This window comes from Leucopleurus acutus, assembly GCF_964270905.1.
Source record: "Leucopleurus acutus genome assembly, chromosome: 15".
Taxonomy (NCBI): domain Eukaryota; kingdom Metazoa; phylum Chordata; class Mammalia; order Artiodactyla; family Delphinidae; genus Leucopleurus; species Leucopleurus acutus.
In genome coordinates this window covers 44,143,310-44,160,128 of record NC_139157.1, presented here as the reverse complement: position 1 = coordinate 44,160,128, position 16,819 = coordinate 44,143,310, and positions in this window count along the sequence as shown.

The window sequence follows — 16,819 nt, the reverse complement described above, 5'->3', positions numbered from 1 at the left end:
CATGTTTTTATAAAATTATGTAAGTGTACATTTTCACCTAAGAATAAAGCTTCACTGAGAGTTAGTGCGCAGAACAGAAAGAACTTAGGCCTTGCATTCCAGCTCAGTCACACTAGTTATCCTTAGATGCATTTCCGACAAAATCAGGAAGAAAGCAGGATGCCCACTCTCACCACAGTAATTCAACATTTTACTGGCAAGAAATGTACAAGACCTATTGTACAAAAATGTAAGCAATTCTAAAGGACAAAAACTAATATGTAAGCAATAAATAAGTCATAACATATTCTCATGTAGGAAAATATAATAAAGATGCAAATCACCCTAAGTTAATTCATAACTTTAGCACAATGACAAAATATAAGATTTCAGAAACTAAACAAACTGATTCTAAAGTTTTTGTGTAATTTTTAAAAATTAAGCAAGAAAAAAGAATTTGAAAAATAAAAGCCAAGGGGGGGTAGGAAAATTTGTCCTACAAAATATTAACACATATTATAAAGCTCCTAAAATTAATAGTGTAGTATTAACTAAGCAAACAATTAGTCCATAAATTAAACTTTTACCTCATATAAAATCAGTCAACACAGTTTACTTGGGGATATCCTAGTATAAGAGGCAAAATATTTCTGATATATGCCTTATTTCAAAATTATTTGAGTGTTTTTTATGTAAATAGCTAATGTTGACTACTAATTTAAGCTACTTTCATTCACAGCTGATCACACTTTTAACATACAACTCCTTGACATGTCACACATTTCTGTCACATGTTCCATACTAAATATAGTGTTCTCTCACCCGAAATAATAAGGGAAAAACTAAAATTAAATATATTTGCACAATTTATGAGTTACTAAATAGTCCTAAAGCTGTGCAAGCTTTTGTTTGAAATACTTTTGTATAAAAATTTACTATTGGTTTACACTCAAGTATTTAAACTTTTATATATTGTGCACAGAATATAGTGAAGTATATTAGAACACACTACCTTCCTCCCAAACCATCAATAAGACTTCTTCTCCTGACTTTCATACTTCTGCCCATCATTATTCCAGTTTTATAATCCAGAACTTTGAAATTCCTGTTTCATGCCTTCATCTTGCTTATGTCATGTCTCCAGTCACTTTGGCCTCTAACAGTACGGTGAACTAAATATTTCAATGTACTTTCCCAACTACAGAGCAAGTACCTCCCCTCCATAAAACTCATTATTTACTGCATCAGTGAACTCCCCAAAAGTGACAGAAACCCCTATGTTCACCCCTTCAAAAGAACAAAACAAAGCAAAACAAAAAACACAATAAACTGAAACCAGAGAGAGAAGTGGGGAGCAGAGAACAATGACCACTGGACAATCAGAAAGGTAGCGCTGCCCTAAGAGTGAAGTTGTGAGTAGGCATGGCTGACTCGAAGACACCTGCACTGAGCTAGGGATGCTGGAAGGGACCTCAACCTGCTAGAGCACCTGGCTGCCTTGGGAACAATTTCAAATCCTCTCTGGAGAGAGCTATCTCAATTTTGACCCCCAAGGTTCCCACTGATTGTGATCAAATAAACATGGTCTCATCATCAAATATCATCACCAAACACACAGTGAGAACAGCCATCATTAGTGAGATTCCAGAGAAACAACAAGCAACAGATATATACACTAAGGATTTTAGATATTTGAAATATCATATAAAGAGCATAATGTTTAAAAATAAACATTTTAAAGGAAACTTTAAGAAATAAAAACAATAATAAAATGAGTAAGCAACAAGAGACTGTAAAAATTAGAACTTGTAAAAGCGAAAAATGATTTTGCGATAGAAAGTGTCCCCTTGTAATGCATCTCACAGGTATAGCTTCCTTTCCGATTCCATTTCCACCTTAGACTAGTTTCTCATTAATTTACCTGCATATTAAGAAAAGGTATGTGGTGTTGTGATGTGCCAGCCAGGTCCCCCATGCCAGGACTGCAACATTCATTCTCCCAGCTGCCTGGAGGGTTGGCTGCCTACAAGTACCTCTCTCGGACTTGTCCTTGGCTAAAGAAAGATGCCTCCCAAGGTCGTTTCGCCTTCTGAGAACAGTTCACATCTAATAATCTGTTGCCTTCACAATAAAAAGACCCACCATCCTCACCCCAACTCAAGACATCTCTGAAGGCTCATCACAGCTGGAGTTCCCCACAGGATTAACTAAGGTCCTTGTTGTGACTGACTGCGTTGCAGTTCAACTGAGAGCTCCCCCCAGTAAATGGCCTGCAGGCAAATCTCTCTCACACAGTGTGTTCCTGGGGAACCTGCATTGTGATAGGATAAAAACTGTGCTCCATGCTTCAGGTCTCTAACTCCTTCAATCCCCTCTCTTCTAGACTAATCTTCACAATTCACTACCTTATAATCTTGTCTTAAACTTGACAGAAACCTTCAATAGTTTTCCATTACATACAGCAAAACCACTACCTTTTCCTTTTATCATTTAAGACACTATATGGATTTTGGAGTCATTTTTCCAACTCTACACCCCTACATCAGATCCCATTTTCCAGGGCACTCATTCTGTTTTATTCACTCAGGGGCATTGCCAATTCTGGTCTGGGCTCATGACCTATTTCCTATCTGAATTAAAAGCCTTCACCCCCAACTCCAAAACTTAGTTTCACAGTACCTATCCTTTAATACTCAACCTAAGTTCCAATTTCTCCAAAATGCATTTTTTAGCCACAACAGCCCAAAGCAACCTCTGAGCTGGTGTAGTGTTGCAGCAACCCTGAATAGATTTGCAATCACTGATTACAAATTATCAGGAACTTTGAGAGATGGTCAATTTCACACTAGCAGTTTAAAATGAGCTGAGGTGGGAGTATTTAACACCAGAGAAATCAGCAAACACTACAAATGAGGGCCCCTCCCACACCATTTATCCTTCCCATTACACAGGAAGGAGATTTGGCAGTAGATCCGAGTCCTGAATTGCTTTCTGATTTGCAGATTTGGGCACCCATGACATCCCAACTAGACAGGATCATTTTTATGGCAGAGAGGCTATTTTATATTAACTCACAAAACTTTTCCTCACTGCCTTTTCTGTAGTAGTAATTCAAAAATTGTTTTTGTAAGAGCAGTGTATCCTTCAGAGTCATCTTATACAGAGAACTGGGGGGGGGGGGGAAGCAAATGATGGTCATGAGTTTTTATTTTCTAAATGTATGTCTCCTCTATCCTTTAAATTATTTAGCACCAGCATCCTCCTATATTTTTATTTCAGTCACCATATCATGGATTTTTCTAAAATCCAATATAAAAGCACTGTATAATTTTTAGTTTATTGCTGCTTTATCCTCAATAAGCTATTTTCTTCACATACGTATTCGTTTCTTATTTAATAATTGAGCCTTCCTTGAAAGGAACATTTTTTAAAAGTTATTTTGTAAAATGTATGACTCAAGGCCTTTTTCTCCCCAACCATTCTTTGTTCAAAGATGTCACTTTTCACTCTCCTGTTTCACCTTTTTTGCCACTTGGGAACAGAATTTTAATACAACTAACAACAGTCTTTACTTATTATTTAAGATAATTAATACAAAATAACAGTTGACTTTGGTTATTATGGTCTTGCAAGAGAACAACAGAAAGTAAAGAAATTCATCTGCCTTTCTTTTTGCTGACACTCTGCGCTGTGGCTGGTTGCTGCTGAGACAGGAGACGTCCTGCATATCACTTTTGGATTCCTGAACCTTGTCAGTAAGCTGCTCTTCTGCCACAGACTCCAGGGCTGTATGCTGTCAGCACTCTTGCACACTGCTGGGTCAGCATCGCAATCGAATCCACTCTTCCTTGTCTCACCCTTGAGACCAGAAAGCTAAGCCTCACTAACTAGAGAGCCCTGGGTAACTCAGGTGTGACTTGGGGCTGCAAGCACCCTGACTTGTCTCGTTTCAGTGGTACTGTGCTTACCCATTTATGACTCCGTGGCAGGACAGCATTACTAACGCTCACTGTCTTGCCCTTTAGAGAATCTGCTTTTCTCTTGTCCCCACTTTTCAGTCTCAATTCCCTAAATTGATGCTTAAGCATTTACACCAGTTATTAGAGACTTTGTAGGATGCACAGAGTATATCACTGAATATATATTTTAAAGCTTCAAGCTCTATTCTCATACAGTCATGTTAATCAAATCCCCAGTATGTAAAAGCCTTGCTTGAGATTTCACTGTTGTGCTTTTCTGGAACAGTTGAGCAGCACTGGATCACTTGGGATTGGAATACGAGCAAAGATAATGTGTTAGAATAAGCGGTGCTACATGTGTCAAAATTACCACAGCTACAGGAGGATCTCTTAGCGCAAAGCTCCGACCTCTCACTCCCATAGTGAGACATACAGCCATATTTTGTTTGCATTAGGAGTAAGTAAAAGGAGAGAAAGCAAGCAAAATTAGGTCAAGAAAGTAGACCACTTGGCCATATGTTAAGTTCTGTACCTGCTTTTGCTGTGATGCTTTTATATCTCCTTCGGTAAGTGATTTAAGCTTTCTTTGTTCCAAGATATTCTCTGTTGCACAGTTAGGATGTTCTTCTTTGATTCTGCTCCTCAGAGTGATTGTAGAAGGAGCAAGATAGTATTTAATGAACTTTTGGAGCTACTAATATAAGAGACATCTGAGAGAACGAGTTACCTGTCTCACTCTGAATTTTACTGGTCAAGACATTTACATAAAAAATAATCCTTGGACTTCCAGTTTTATCTCTAACAAGTAAAGAGCTTGGAAGTAGTCGCTCCCATGATTACAACATGAAAAAGCTGGACAAACTGAAAATCAATGACTTTTCTTGGACCCATCAGAGAACTGAGGCTGCGGGCAAACTGCCAGAACAAAATCTGGAGAAACAGTGCATCTAAAGAGTCACATCTGAGATCTGCTGAGATGATGCCAAAGCTGCAGAAGCCGTAAGCTGCTAGGAACAGCTCAATGGTAATTTTGATAAACTGCTGGAGGCTAAGCTCCTGGGTGCCACCATCTTAGTGGGGCCCCTACACTGTCATGAGTTTTACCTCCAACAACCCCACCAGGTTCTTATGGTGAAGATCCAAGAAAGAAACATCATAACTCTAGCAGGAGGAAGGGAAAAGTAATCATTACGAAATATACCCAGAGTGTTCTCCATAATAAAAACCTATTCTTCAAGGACAAAGAAGTTTATAGAGATTCTGAGGGAGGGGCATTCTCCCCGCTCCATCCTGCTCTAGCTTTCCTGCTCACCTAAGAGGAGAAGAACTCAACAGGGCTAAGTGACTCAAGGAAATGGACTGGGAACACTGCATCCAATGAAGAGAATAGGGGAAACAGCAAAAAAACTACACCACCACAGATACAATTGTGAAGGTCACAAGGCACGGGACCACTAAATGATTAAGATTTAATCAGAAAATTATAAAATGCCTCCTCTCTGCACTGGTCACAACTTACAAGCACACCAACAAGGCTCAAGTATAATAACAGCGTAGCTGGAAGGGTTGCAAATCTAAACTCTCTCTGGGCAAGAATACTTAGGGAAGCCCAAGAAAAGACAGACAAAAACAAGGCCACTAAAGGAATCTTAAGTCTTTGGCACCTATAGCTATAGGAAACATGAGAAGCAGCCCAACCTCTAACAGATTAACATAAATCCTCACACTAAAGGATTATTTACATAAGTTCCTCTTCCCAGTACAAGATATCCAGCTCACAATAACAAAATTACAAGGCATGCCAAAAAGCAAGAAAATAACAGTGTGAAGAGACAAATCAATCATCAGAACATAACTCAGCTATGATATCCATGTTGGAATTTAGAATAACTGTAATTATATGGTAAAGACTCTAATGGAAAAGGTAGAAAACATACAAAATGGATAGATAATGTAAGCAGAGAGATGGAAGTTCTCAGAAAAAAAAAAATAATGGCTAGACATCAACAACACTGAAAAATGCCTTCAATGGGCTTATCAGTAGACTTGACACAGAAAGAATCAGTCAACTTGAAGATATATTAACAGAAACTTCCTTAAATGAAATGCAAAGAAAAAATAAAGAAATAAGTAGAACAAGATATCTAACTCAGGGATAATTTGAAAAGGTGTACTATATGCAGAATTGGAATGTGAGATGAGAAGAGAGAACAAAGCCGAAGAAATATCTGGTGCAGTAATTGCCAAAAGCATTCCAAAATTAATGACAGATACCAAACTACGGTCCAGGAAGCGCAAAGAAAAACAAACAGGATGAATACCCCAAAGTATCACACCTAGGGATATCATATTCATAGTTCAAAAAATCAAAGATGAAGGAAAAAACCTTGAAAGAAGCCAGAAGAGAAAAATACCTTACCTATAGAGGAACAAGGATAGAAATTATAAGGGACTTATCTGCATAAACCATGCAAATAAGAAGAGAGTGAAGTGAACTATTTAACTATCAAAGTAAGAGAGAAAAAAGAACAGCAACATAGAATTGTCCTTCAGAAGTGAAGGAGAAACAAAGACGCATAGTCAGACAAATAAAAACTGAGAGAATTCACCACCAGCAGGCTTGCCCTGCAAGAAATGTTAGGAGTTCTTCAGGAGGAAGGACAATGATATAGGTCAGAACTGTAGCTACATAAAGAAAAGAAGATCACTGGAGAAGGCATAAGTAAAGGTTAAAAGAAACTTTTATATTTCCTATTCATAATTGATCTAAAAGAAAAATGTTTTTTCAAAGTAATAATAGTAACAATGTATTGGGTGATTATAGCATATGGATAAATGAAATGAAAGCAATGTCGTAAGATACAAAAGGGAGGAACTGGGAATTCTCTCTTATAAGATACCTGTACTACTTATTAAGTAGTATAGTGTTCTTCAGGTGGGGTTAGATTACTTTAAAATGCATATTGTAAACTCTAGGGCAACCACTAAAAAAATAAATAAGTAAAATTGATATGGTAATAGAGTAGAGAAAGGGAATCATATAAAATGCTCAATTAAACCCAGATGGGGAAGAAGAAATAAAAAGCACAAAGAACAAATGCACTAAATAGAAAACAGTTACAACCATGGTCTATAGTAATATGACTATATCAATAAACCACTTGAATGTGAATGATCTAAATAAACCAATTAAAATACAGAAATTTTCAGAGTGAATGAGAAAAAAAGTCACACCCAAATACATGTTGTCTATGTGAAACCAACACTATATATGAAGACTAAGGTTAGTTAAAAGTAAAAAGATGGAGAAAGAAATGGCATGTTAACCCTAATCAAAAGAAAGCTAGAGTAGCTATTTTAATTTCAGACAAAGCAGACTTCAAAACAACAGCAAAAAATCATCAGGAATAAAGAGGGGCATTACATAATGATAGGAGTAAAATCTCCAGGAAGAATGAACAACCCTAAATGTATATGCACCTAACAACAGAGCATTATAAATGTGAGGCAAAAACTGATAGAACTGAAAGGAGAAATAGACAAATGCACTGTTACAGTTGGAGAATTCAACGTCTATCTTTTTTTAGTAATTGATACATCCAACAAGTATAAAGTCAGTAAGTATACAGTTGACCTGAACAGCACTATCAATCAACTAGATCAACTGATCTAATTGATATTTATACACTACTCCAACAACTGCAGAATACACATCTTCTAAAACTCACATGGACCTTTCACCATGATAGACCACATTCTGGGCCTATCTGGGCCAGATAACATACCTTAACAAATTTAAAAGAATAGAAATCATAAAAAGCATGTTTTCAGACTGAATGGAATTAAACTAGAAATTAATAACAAAAAATCTATCTAAATAATCCCCCAAAACTAGGAAAGTAAGCAACACACTTTCACAGGATCCATGGGCCAAAGAAGAAATATCAAGAGCAATTAAGATATTGGAATTAAATGAAAACAAGAATATAATTTATCAAAATTTGTAGGATGCAGCAAAGGCAGTGCTTAGATGGAAGTTTGTAGCATTAAATGTATATATTAAAGAAGAAAGATCTAAAATTAATAATCACGAAGAGTGAAACTTAATGTATGCAAATTTTAAAAAATCATTTAGGAGGTTGAGAGAATCCCAGAATGAAATGTAGAATGTGAAAAAGAATCTAACTGTATTACAAATATATGAAAAAGCCTCACTGAAGTGGGGAGGGGTGGGCAGAGCTGACGTAAGTAACTTTGGAAATGAATGGTGTCTGTAAAACTAAAGGCAAAAGGAACTGTGCATGAACACTATACTATAGTTGATAAAGTTATTTCCCATGGAAACACATGTTAACACTTCTGATACTGCTACATACATAAGGGAACTGAACAATTAAGTAAATGGGAGGCAGATGGTGGGAGCTAGGTTTTTCCCTGTTGGAGTGGGAGTTTATAAATCAGCAAAGGAAGGAGGCTAGAATAATCCATGTGTTAATGGATTAGAATTGGAGAAATCAATATGAACTGATTTAACTTTATTATAGCTTTGTTTTGGCTTAATATAGATACAGATTACAGATAGAGATGTTTATAAATATATGTATATACATATGTTAGTATTGACACATGCATCTTCTTGCTCTGTGAGCTGAGAAATCCTGGAAGCAAGGATATCCTCAGAATAACTAGCACACTTAGTGCCCAGCTATTGATTTCTAGTATCGTTCTCAAATGAAAGGAACCAGGATTCCTTGAAAAAAATGGCTGAATCTAGGACGGAGGCAGAAAATAAATGAGTCTGGAGCATCTTGTAGTGCCAGAAAGGAAGTACTAAAATAAATGAATGAATAGATAAATGAATGAATTAATAAACAAGTAAAAAACAAGGATGGGAGTGTGTCAAAGTGACATGAGAGTCAACCAAAAGGGGTCCCAATAGCTAAGCAACAAAATAAAGCAGCATTAAATTATAACCCAAAGTATAAAAGAAATATCTATGCATCCATACTGATATAAATAAATGACTGAACAAAATAATAAATGGAGAAGAGACAAAATCTTTCATGCAAAAGAATTCCACATCGTATATGAAGATACTCCAGTTTCAAGGTGGAGGAGCATAACTTCACTATGCTACACATATTAAATACAATAGAGAAAAGCAGGAGAGGGGGACCTGATAAAAGCCACCTTAGCCAAATGATCAAGGTCAATGTCAGTAGTGATAAATCATGGGTTTTTTAAAAAATTTTATTTAAGTACAGTTGATTTACAATGTTGTGCTAATTTCTGCTATACAGCAAAGTGACTCAGTGATACATACATATACTCTTCTTAATATTCTTTTCCATTATGGTATAATAGTGATAAATCATGTTGATATTACGTGTGATTGATATGGTGTAATGAAAATGGCACTTTATATCCACTCTCTGCTCCCCAAAACCCACAACGCTAATCTGATCACGAGAAGAATATCAGATAAATCCTAACTGCGAAACATTCAGCAAAGTACCTGACTGGGACTTCTCAAAAGTGCCATGGTCATCAAAATCTTTTTAAAAAAAGGGAAAATTTTTGTTGTCAAAGCAAAAACTGCACCAAAGTTAAACACACAAGGAGGAAGACTTTATATTAGATTATTGCAAAAATGAGATATGCCAAGCATACCAAATTATTCCTGAGTTTGCAAATATTTTTCTCTATGATTGGGCCATCTTGACACCTATGAAGTAAAAGTTAGGTTCCTACCCTCCTATAGAGACTGGGAGATAGGAGTGCTATCTCCTTCCATGTTTATACTTCCAAGGATGGTTCCCAGGTCCTTGAGAAAGACTTCACTGGGTTGTAAAAATGGCAAGAGGCTGGGAGAAAACTTACGTTTACATTTCAAAGGTGCAGAGAAAAAATTTACAACTGCATGTTTTCTAAAGTAAATGATCTAAGGAAAGGTATACTAAGGGTCTATCATCAGGAAGAAATTTGTCTAAACTGAGAGGAATGTCACTGTGCAAGCCAAGAAGAGCCTAAGGAGACATGACAACTAAATTTAATGTAGTCTTCTGAAAAATGCATTACATTTCTGGAACAGAAAGAGACTTTCAGTAAAAACTAAGGAAATCTGAATTAAGTATGGACTTTAAAAAACAATACATCAATTTCAGTTCATTATGACAAATGTACCATGGTAACATAAGACGCCGATAACAGGAGACATGAGTGTGGGGTTTATGGGAACTAGTTCTACTATCTTCACTTTTCTGTAATTCTGAGACCATTCTAAAATTAAAAGTTTCTTAGAAAAAATAATAATAGCTCTTCACTGTTCTGGGCTTCTGGACCTGATTTTCTTATTGTTTCAAAAATTCATTTGTTTTATGAAAGCTATCACTATGGCAGCCACAGAATACAGTAATCCAGGTTTTTTGCCATGTGGCAGGCAGTTGAATCATTGTTTACAAGTAAGAGCTCTGGAGGGAAAACTGTTGCTCAGAAAAGGAAGGCTCTATGTGAAGAGTCACTGAGGTCTTATTTGAAATAAACACTAAAAGATAAAATTCATCCTAGGAAGAATCTAGGTGAATTTTTGATTTGTTAACTATTGGGGTGAAGTATTGGCAAGCAGAGTTTTATTATCCACTTAACTGCTTCTGCCTTTCACTGTGCCTAAGGACCAACATCCGGGGACCCACACTATGCTGCCGCCCTTGCAGATGCTAAAATGATACTTGCAGCTTCAGCTTCAAGGAAGGCAAAGCTTAAGGTTTAGGAAGCTTGATGAAGACAGACCCAGAGAAACTCGAAAGATGCCAGGTCATAGGAGGAAGCTCAAGATAAACAGGACATGTAACTGATAACTGTGCCTACAGACAAATAAGCCAATAGGTATTTGCATAAAATGACTGCTAGACTGGGCTAGGCTGGCCTGGACTGGACTGGATTGGACTGCCTCTGATCTCTGACTTAGTAGCTCCACTGGAACAGGCTAAAAGAGAGACTATCGCAGCTAAATTGTTCACAGCTGGTTTTGCAGGGTGGGGTGGCGGTGTGGCTTCAAAGTAATAGCACGTTTCCTTTCCGAATTTCTCCTATAAAAAATGGTGTGCACATAAACTGTAATATTTTTAAAGGATTGTCATGTCTCCTGGTTATGTTGCTGACAGCATAACATGCAACTTTGACACTTTTAACTCAAGGAAGATTGGTTGATGTTAATTATAAGTTGTTATCAAGTTAAATATTGTCAGTATCAGGACACTGTGATATATTTTCATATTATTAACAGAGTTTCAAACAGCACAAGAGCATAACGCAATTCTATGAGCAGACTGATATATTAGTGTTCTCCCATAGAACCCTGATACTACTTGGTGTCATGGCCTGATTACAGCATTTACAGCATTGTATTTTGTGGAGTTTTGTTTGTTTTCTTTAGTTTCATTTACTTGCTTCTTGCTCCAAATAGACTATTAACTTCAAAGAGGAGGAGCCACCATTTTCATTCACAAAATCAACAATCAAAATATATCTGTTTTTAGGACAAAATCAGAAAAAAATGTGTTCTAAGTCAAAACTGTTTCACATTTAATATTTCTAGGAGTCTCTATTTCCTCTTTTTCCTTCCTATTCCTGAAGTTCTCTCCTTTCTACAAATATAGTACCAAGTAAAATATAATCTATTAGTTCTAGCAATTTTTTAAAATTAAAGTTGATTTACATCCTGACTTCCACTTCACATTCCTCCAAATATTTAAAGATAATTAATTATTTACTATTTATTAAGCCTCCCTAGTGTGTATGCAAGTGATTGGCATTAATTAAAACACACAACACCTCAGTGATGTCCATAGTACTTTGCAGAGACCTTTCATCTATTAAATGATACCCCACTTAATATAAAAGGAAACATACTTCCTCAAAAGGTAGCAGTCATCCAACAAACAGTTTTATAAGGATACAAGAAAAATAAAGCTTATTAACATCTACTGAAATAGGATGAAATTACTGTAGTATATGTCAGATTTATAGTTTATACCTCCAGGAATATTTTTAAACTTTTTGGAGATCCATATGTCCAATGTTCACATTTCAAATTTCCATCTTTCTCAAAAATCATCGTTCTGAGTGACACTATGAGATATCTTGTCAGGAAAATATCAGACAAACATGAATTTATATGACAGATTATAATTAATGTTTTGTTCTCCTACTCACCTTGTTCATTGAGTTTTTTCACTTTTACCAAGTGCCTAGTCACCCAGCACTGGTAGAGAAATCACAGTAAAAGATTATAAATTCTTGACTGTTAAATTCAAAATGCCTCAGACCAGGCTTGATAGGCAAAATTTGAATGGAATATGATCCAGCAGAACCAACAGCCACGCCCCTCTCTAATTTCCTACCTACTAGATATACATTAACAGCAGAAGAGAGAAAATGGAATTGGACCATGGGAAAAGGAACAGCCCTGCATCCTGCAAGATTCCCCAGGTCAAAGAGGAGAAAAGCTGAATGCTCAGGAGAGTTTAAGGAAAACAAATAGAAAACCAAACTCCTCCTTTCCATCCTGATCAGGACAGCAACCTCCTCACCACTCATGCATAGAAAGTAAAAGAGGGCTGCCTGGGGAGCCATCCTGCCCCTCCCACATGACCAAGAATGGCAGAGAAGTGACACTAAGGGCTGGCAAAGCAAAAGTCTCACAGCTGGGACAAGGGGCTACTGCAGTGGAACTTGATGTAGACCCGCAGACCGTCAGTGTGAGCAAATGAAAGCTATCAATTAGCTTTCTAATACTAAGAAATGCAGGAACCCTGCTCAGGGATGCAGGAACCCTGAGCAAACCACTAGAAATGGACAAGATAAGATGATTGAATATCCCAGAGCACAGCCAGGGTGGGCAAAGGGTACCCACGGACCAGATGCCCCCTCCTTCCCCACCAACACACCTTTGTATGACAGAAAGCCAGGGATTCAGAGCTACTTTTGCAGGGGAGGAAAAGGAGGGAGAAATTTTCACTGTCTTGAGTTAAATTCAAAATTACTAAGACAAATTTTTAAATGTTGGAATTTCCTTAGGAGATAATAGATCAAGTGTTTTTCCAACAAAGGGAATGAGAACTCCCAGTAGTATTAAGTTCAGCCATAAGAAAACAAAAAATTTCATAATTTTGCTCATGAACATATGCTGTAAAATTTAGCCCAACATTTACATGATTAAATAAATTTTCTTTATTAGAAACACAAAACCTTTTAACTACTTCAAAGTTCTCTATGTATATATTTATTTATTTTAATATATATATACACTCTGTGTGTGTGTGTGTGTGTGTGTGTGTGTGTATATATATATATATAGTTTTCTTTGTTGCTTCTGACAACATGGAAAGGTAATTAAGGAGGAGAGTATTACTCTGTGCCCTAAAGTAAAATATAGGACTAACAGGTGATTTCCCAAAGGTCAGTCTGTTAATCAGTGGGGTGAGACAAACCTAGAACCTTGATCTTTGACCACAAATCTGGTTCCCTTAATACTTTACCAAAATGTCACCTGCATCTGAAAGCTTAAAAAATCACTGGGCTAAATTATAAAATAAACTGAGACATATGCCATCCCTAGGGGTAAATTATGCTCTGACCAACTCCAAGGGGAGATGTGCTGGACACAGCTGTTCCAGGGAAGGCCAGATCTGATTAATCACTGCCCAACTAGGCATTTAGATCCACTCATTCACAGACAGGCACAAGAGCAGATGTAATATTTTACTCCTCTGGGTTTCCAAGGACAAAGGAGTGCACAGAAGAATTAATCAAACAAACCCATAATGAATTATTCATTTAAAATAAAATATTGTACACACACATTAATAGAAAAGAGTTAGCAAAAATTATATGCTGCAATAATACTAAACATCTTGTCTCTACAAACTTTAGTTTTAGGTATATAACTGATAGATTTATTAAAATTGTCTACAATTGCTGCTATTCAGAAGCTCAGCACTTTCTCAAACGTCACAATAGTTTGAAGGTCAATGACTCTACATGTCCAACTGTCAGAGTCAAATCAACTTCTATCAAGATAGGGTCCACTCCATCACCTCAAAAAGCAACTCTCTTTCTTCCCAAGTAAAAGGAATAAAAATTATTTTCTTCTGGGAGCTGGTAAGGAGTCACACTCCAAGAAACAATTCAACCACCAAAAATAAGTAAAAGCTGTATAATCATAAAATTCATTCAGAATGCCTCCTAAGGAAGCAACTGGCTTTGTCAAAGCAGCTTGAAAACCTTGTTTAAAGAGTTCAGGAGTCCCTGATGAAATGGAAATTACAGAATCTAAGAAAGCTTCAAAAGCCAGAATATTCAAGATCTATGCGTTAAGTTTCTCTTCCCTGGATGGTGTTGAATAGCACTGACAATGTTTGACTCTAACTCTATTTATGCTTCTTTAGCAAACCAACCCCCCCTTTAATCAACATCCTTTTTCTTTATGCATGTTGATACATTCATTCAGGTTACAATCAAGTTTTATAGCCCTGGCGCTTCTTTGTACTTGCAAAGTTCTGGTTTATCCTATATTAATTTTCCAACTGAACTCTCCGAGAGCAATCATGTTTTTCTTATTTCCAACATCTTAAAAGAGTCTCATTGTAATTCCATACACTGATTGTAGCACTGAAATACTAGTCAGAATTCTGATCTTGGGAGTAAGAGTCCATCATGAACATGGAGAAGGAAGAGGACGATAATCAACAGTAATGATAAAAATTATAACAATAATAGTACCACACATATCTTCAATTCTTAACTATGACAAAATGTATTCACATATATTATCCCAGTTAAGAAGAATAAAATATAGCCATAAACCTAAAAACTACTTAGGACATTCAGGTACCTCATAACAGCACATGCTGGTTAATGAGAGAAAGAACACAGCCAAAGATCTGGCTTTGTAACATGTTAAAAAAACACTATAAACTGTGACCCCCTAAGTCTAGGAAATCTAGTTGAAGTTCATCTACGGGACAAGACATAGTAACCAAGGATGCACTTTCTAGTCATGGTTTAGACAAATTGAGTGCACCAGGATTCCAAGTAAAAAGAATGTGATCACTCCACATTGGGTGGAACACAATGACAGGGAGTCCAAGGTAAAATTACATGGAAGTTCATCAGTTAGAAATGGCTTTGGCTGCAGAGAGCAAACTACACTTAGCCAAACTTAACTAATTGAGACTGCTATTATTTATAGAAGTCTGAGGATTGATTCAGTCACTTGGCAATACCACCAAGGACCCAGGCTGTTTGTGTCTTTCGTGTATTGTCTTGTCATCCCCAAGCTTTCCCCTCCTGCCCCAATATGGCCTCAAATATCATTTTAGTGTTCCACCAAGAAGGAAGGCTGGGGGGATGCTTTCCCCTGGTTAATTTTAGAATAAAATCCCCTCAACGGGGTTTATGAGCATCTCATTGGTCAGAATAAAATCACATGACCACCCCAGGCCAATTACTGGCAAAGGGGAATGAAATTACCATAACTGATTTAAAAGGACCATTACTCATCCCCTAGAGAAGGAGCACAATAGAAGAGTTGAAATAGGGATTGAAAAAGAGAATGTGAAGAAAATTCCTTCCCTTTTTCTTAGGACTAGAAGTTTAAAATAAACTATAGCACCTGCCTCCTCCTCCCACCCCCCTCATTACCCAGTGTGGCCAGCACACTGTTCTCCAAGAGGGTGCAACAGATGCCTGCCCTCACCCTCAGAGAAATCAGTGTTTGAGAGAAGTGGACACATTCTGGGTTAATTCTGAGGGCAGAGTATATATTGAAGAATTAGATCTATGGTGTAAAAGAAAAGAAAAGAGTTGAGGATGAACTCAAGTTTGGGACCTGAACAACAAGAAAGCCAACAACAGAAATCGGAAAAAGGAGAGGAATAGACAGTCATCTCTCTCTCAACATCCAGGCCCACAGACACAAAGCTCTCCATTTGTTTGTTTATTTGTTTTTATTTATTTAAGTCCACAAGGCATCAGTTCTTTGGGGGCATTACTCAGACCAAGGAAAGCAGTCATAATCTGTAAGGACTGTTGAGTGTTTGTAAGCCAAGAACTTAGAGAGAAGAATAAGTCATTTAAGCAATGCCCTGAGATTGAAGAATAAAGGGGGAGAAGTGAGTGAAAATATTTAAACGTTCTGGCAATTAATGATCAAAAAAATACTGATCAAAATAATGAATACACTTTAATTTTTTTTATAGTCTCCAACGCTGTACCATCAGTTCTGCCTCCATAATTTGTACTCTAAAGCAGTGGTCCCCAACCCCCGGGCCACAGACCACTACCGGTCCATGGCCCGTTAGGAACCAGGCCACACAGCAGGAGGTGAGCAGTGGGCCAGCGAGCAAAGCTTCATCTGTATTTACAGCCACTCCCCATCTCTCACATTACCGCCTGAGCTCCGCCTTCTGTCAGATCAGCGGTGGCATTGGAGTCTCATAGGAGCACGAACCCTACTGTGAACTGCGCATAGGAAGGATCTAGGTTGCGTGCTCCTTATGAGACTCTAATGCCTGGTGATCTGAGGTGGAGCTGAGGCAGTGATGCTAGCGCTGGGGAGTGGCTGCAAATACCGATTATCATTAGCAGAGAGGTCTGACTGCACAGAGACCATAATAAATCAATGCATTTGAATCATCCCGAAACCATCCCCCCAACCCCCGTCCATGGAAAAATTGCCTTCCATGAAACCATTCCCTGGTGCCAAAACGGTTGGGGACCGTTGCTCTAAAGGCACCCTCTTATCAGGCATTTCTTCAGATCAAATCTAAATACAGGGAGAATAACATCTTTTAAGCTTTTAATCTGAACTTACACAATGG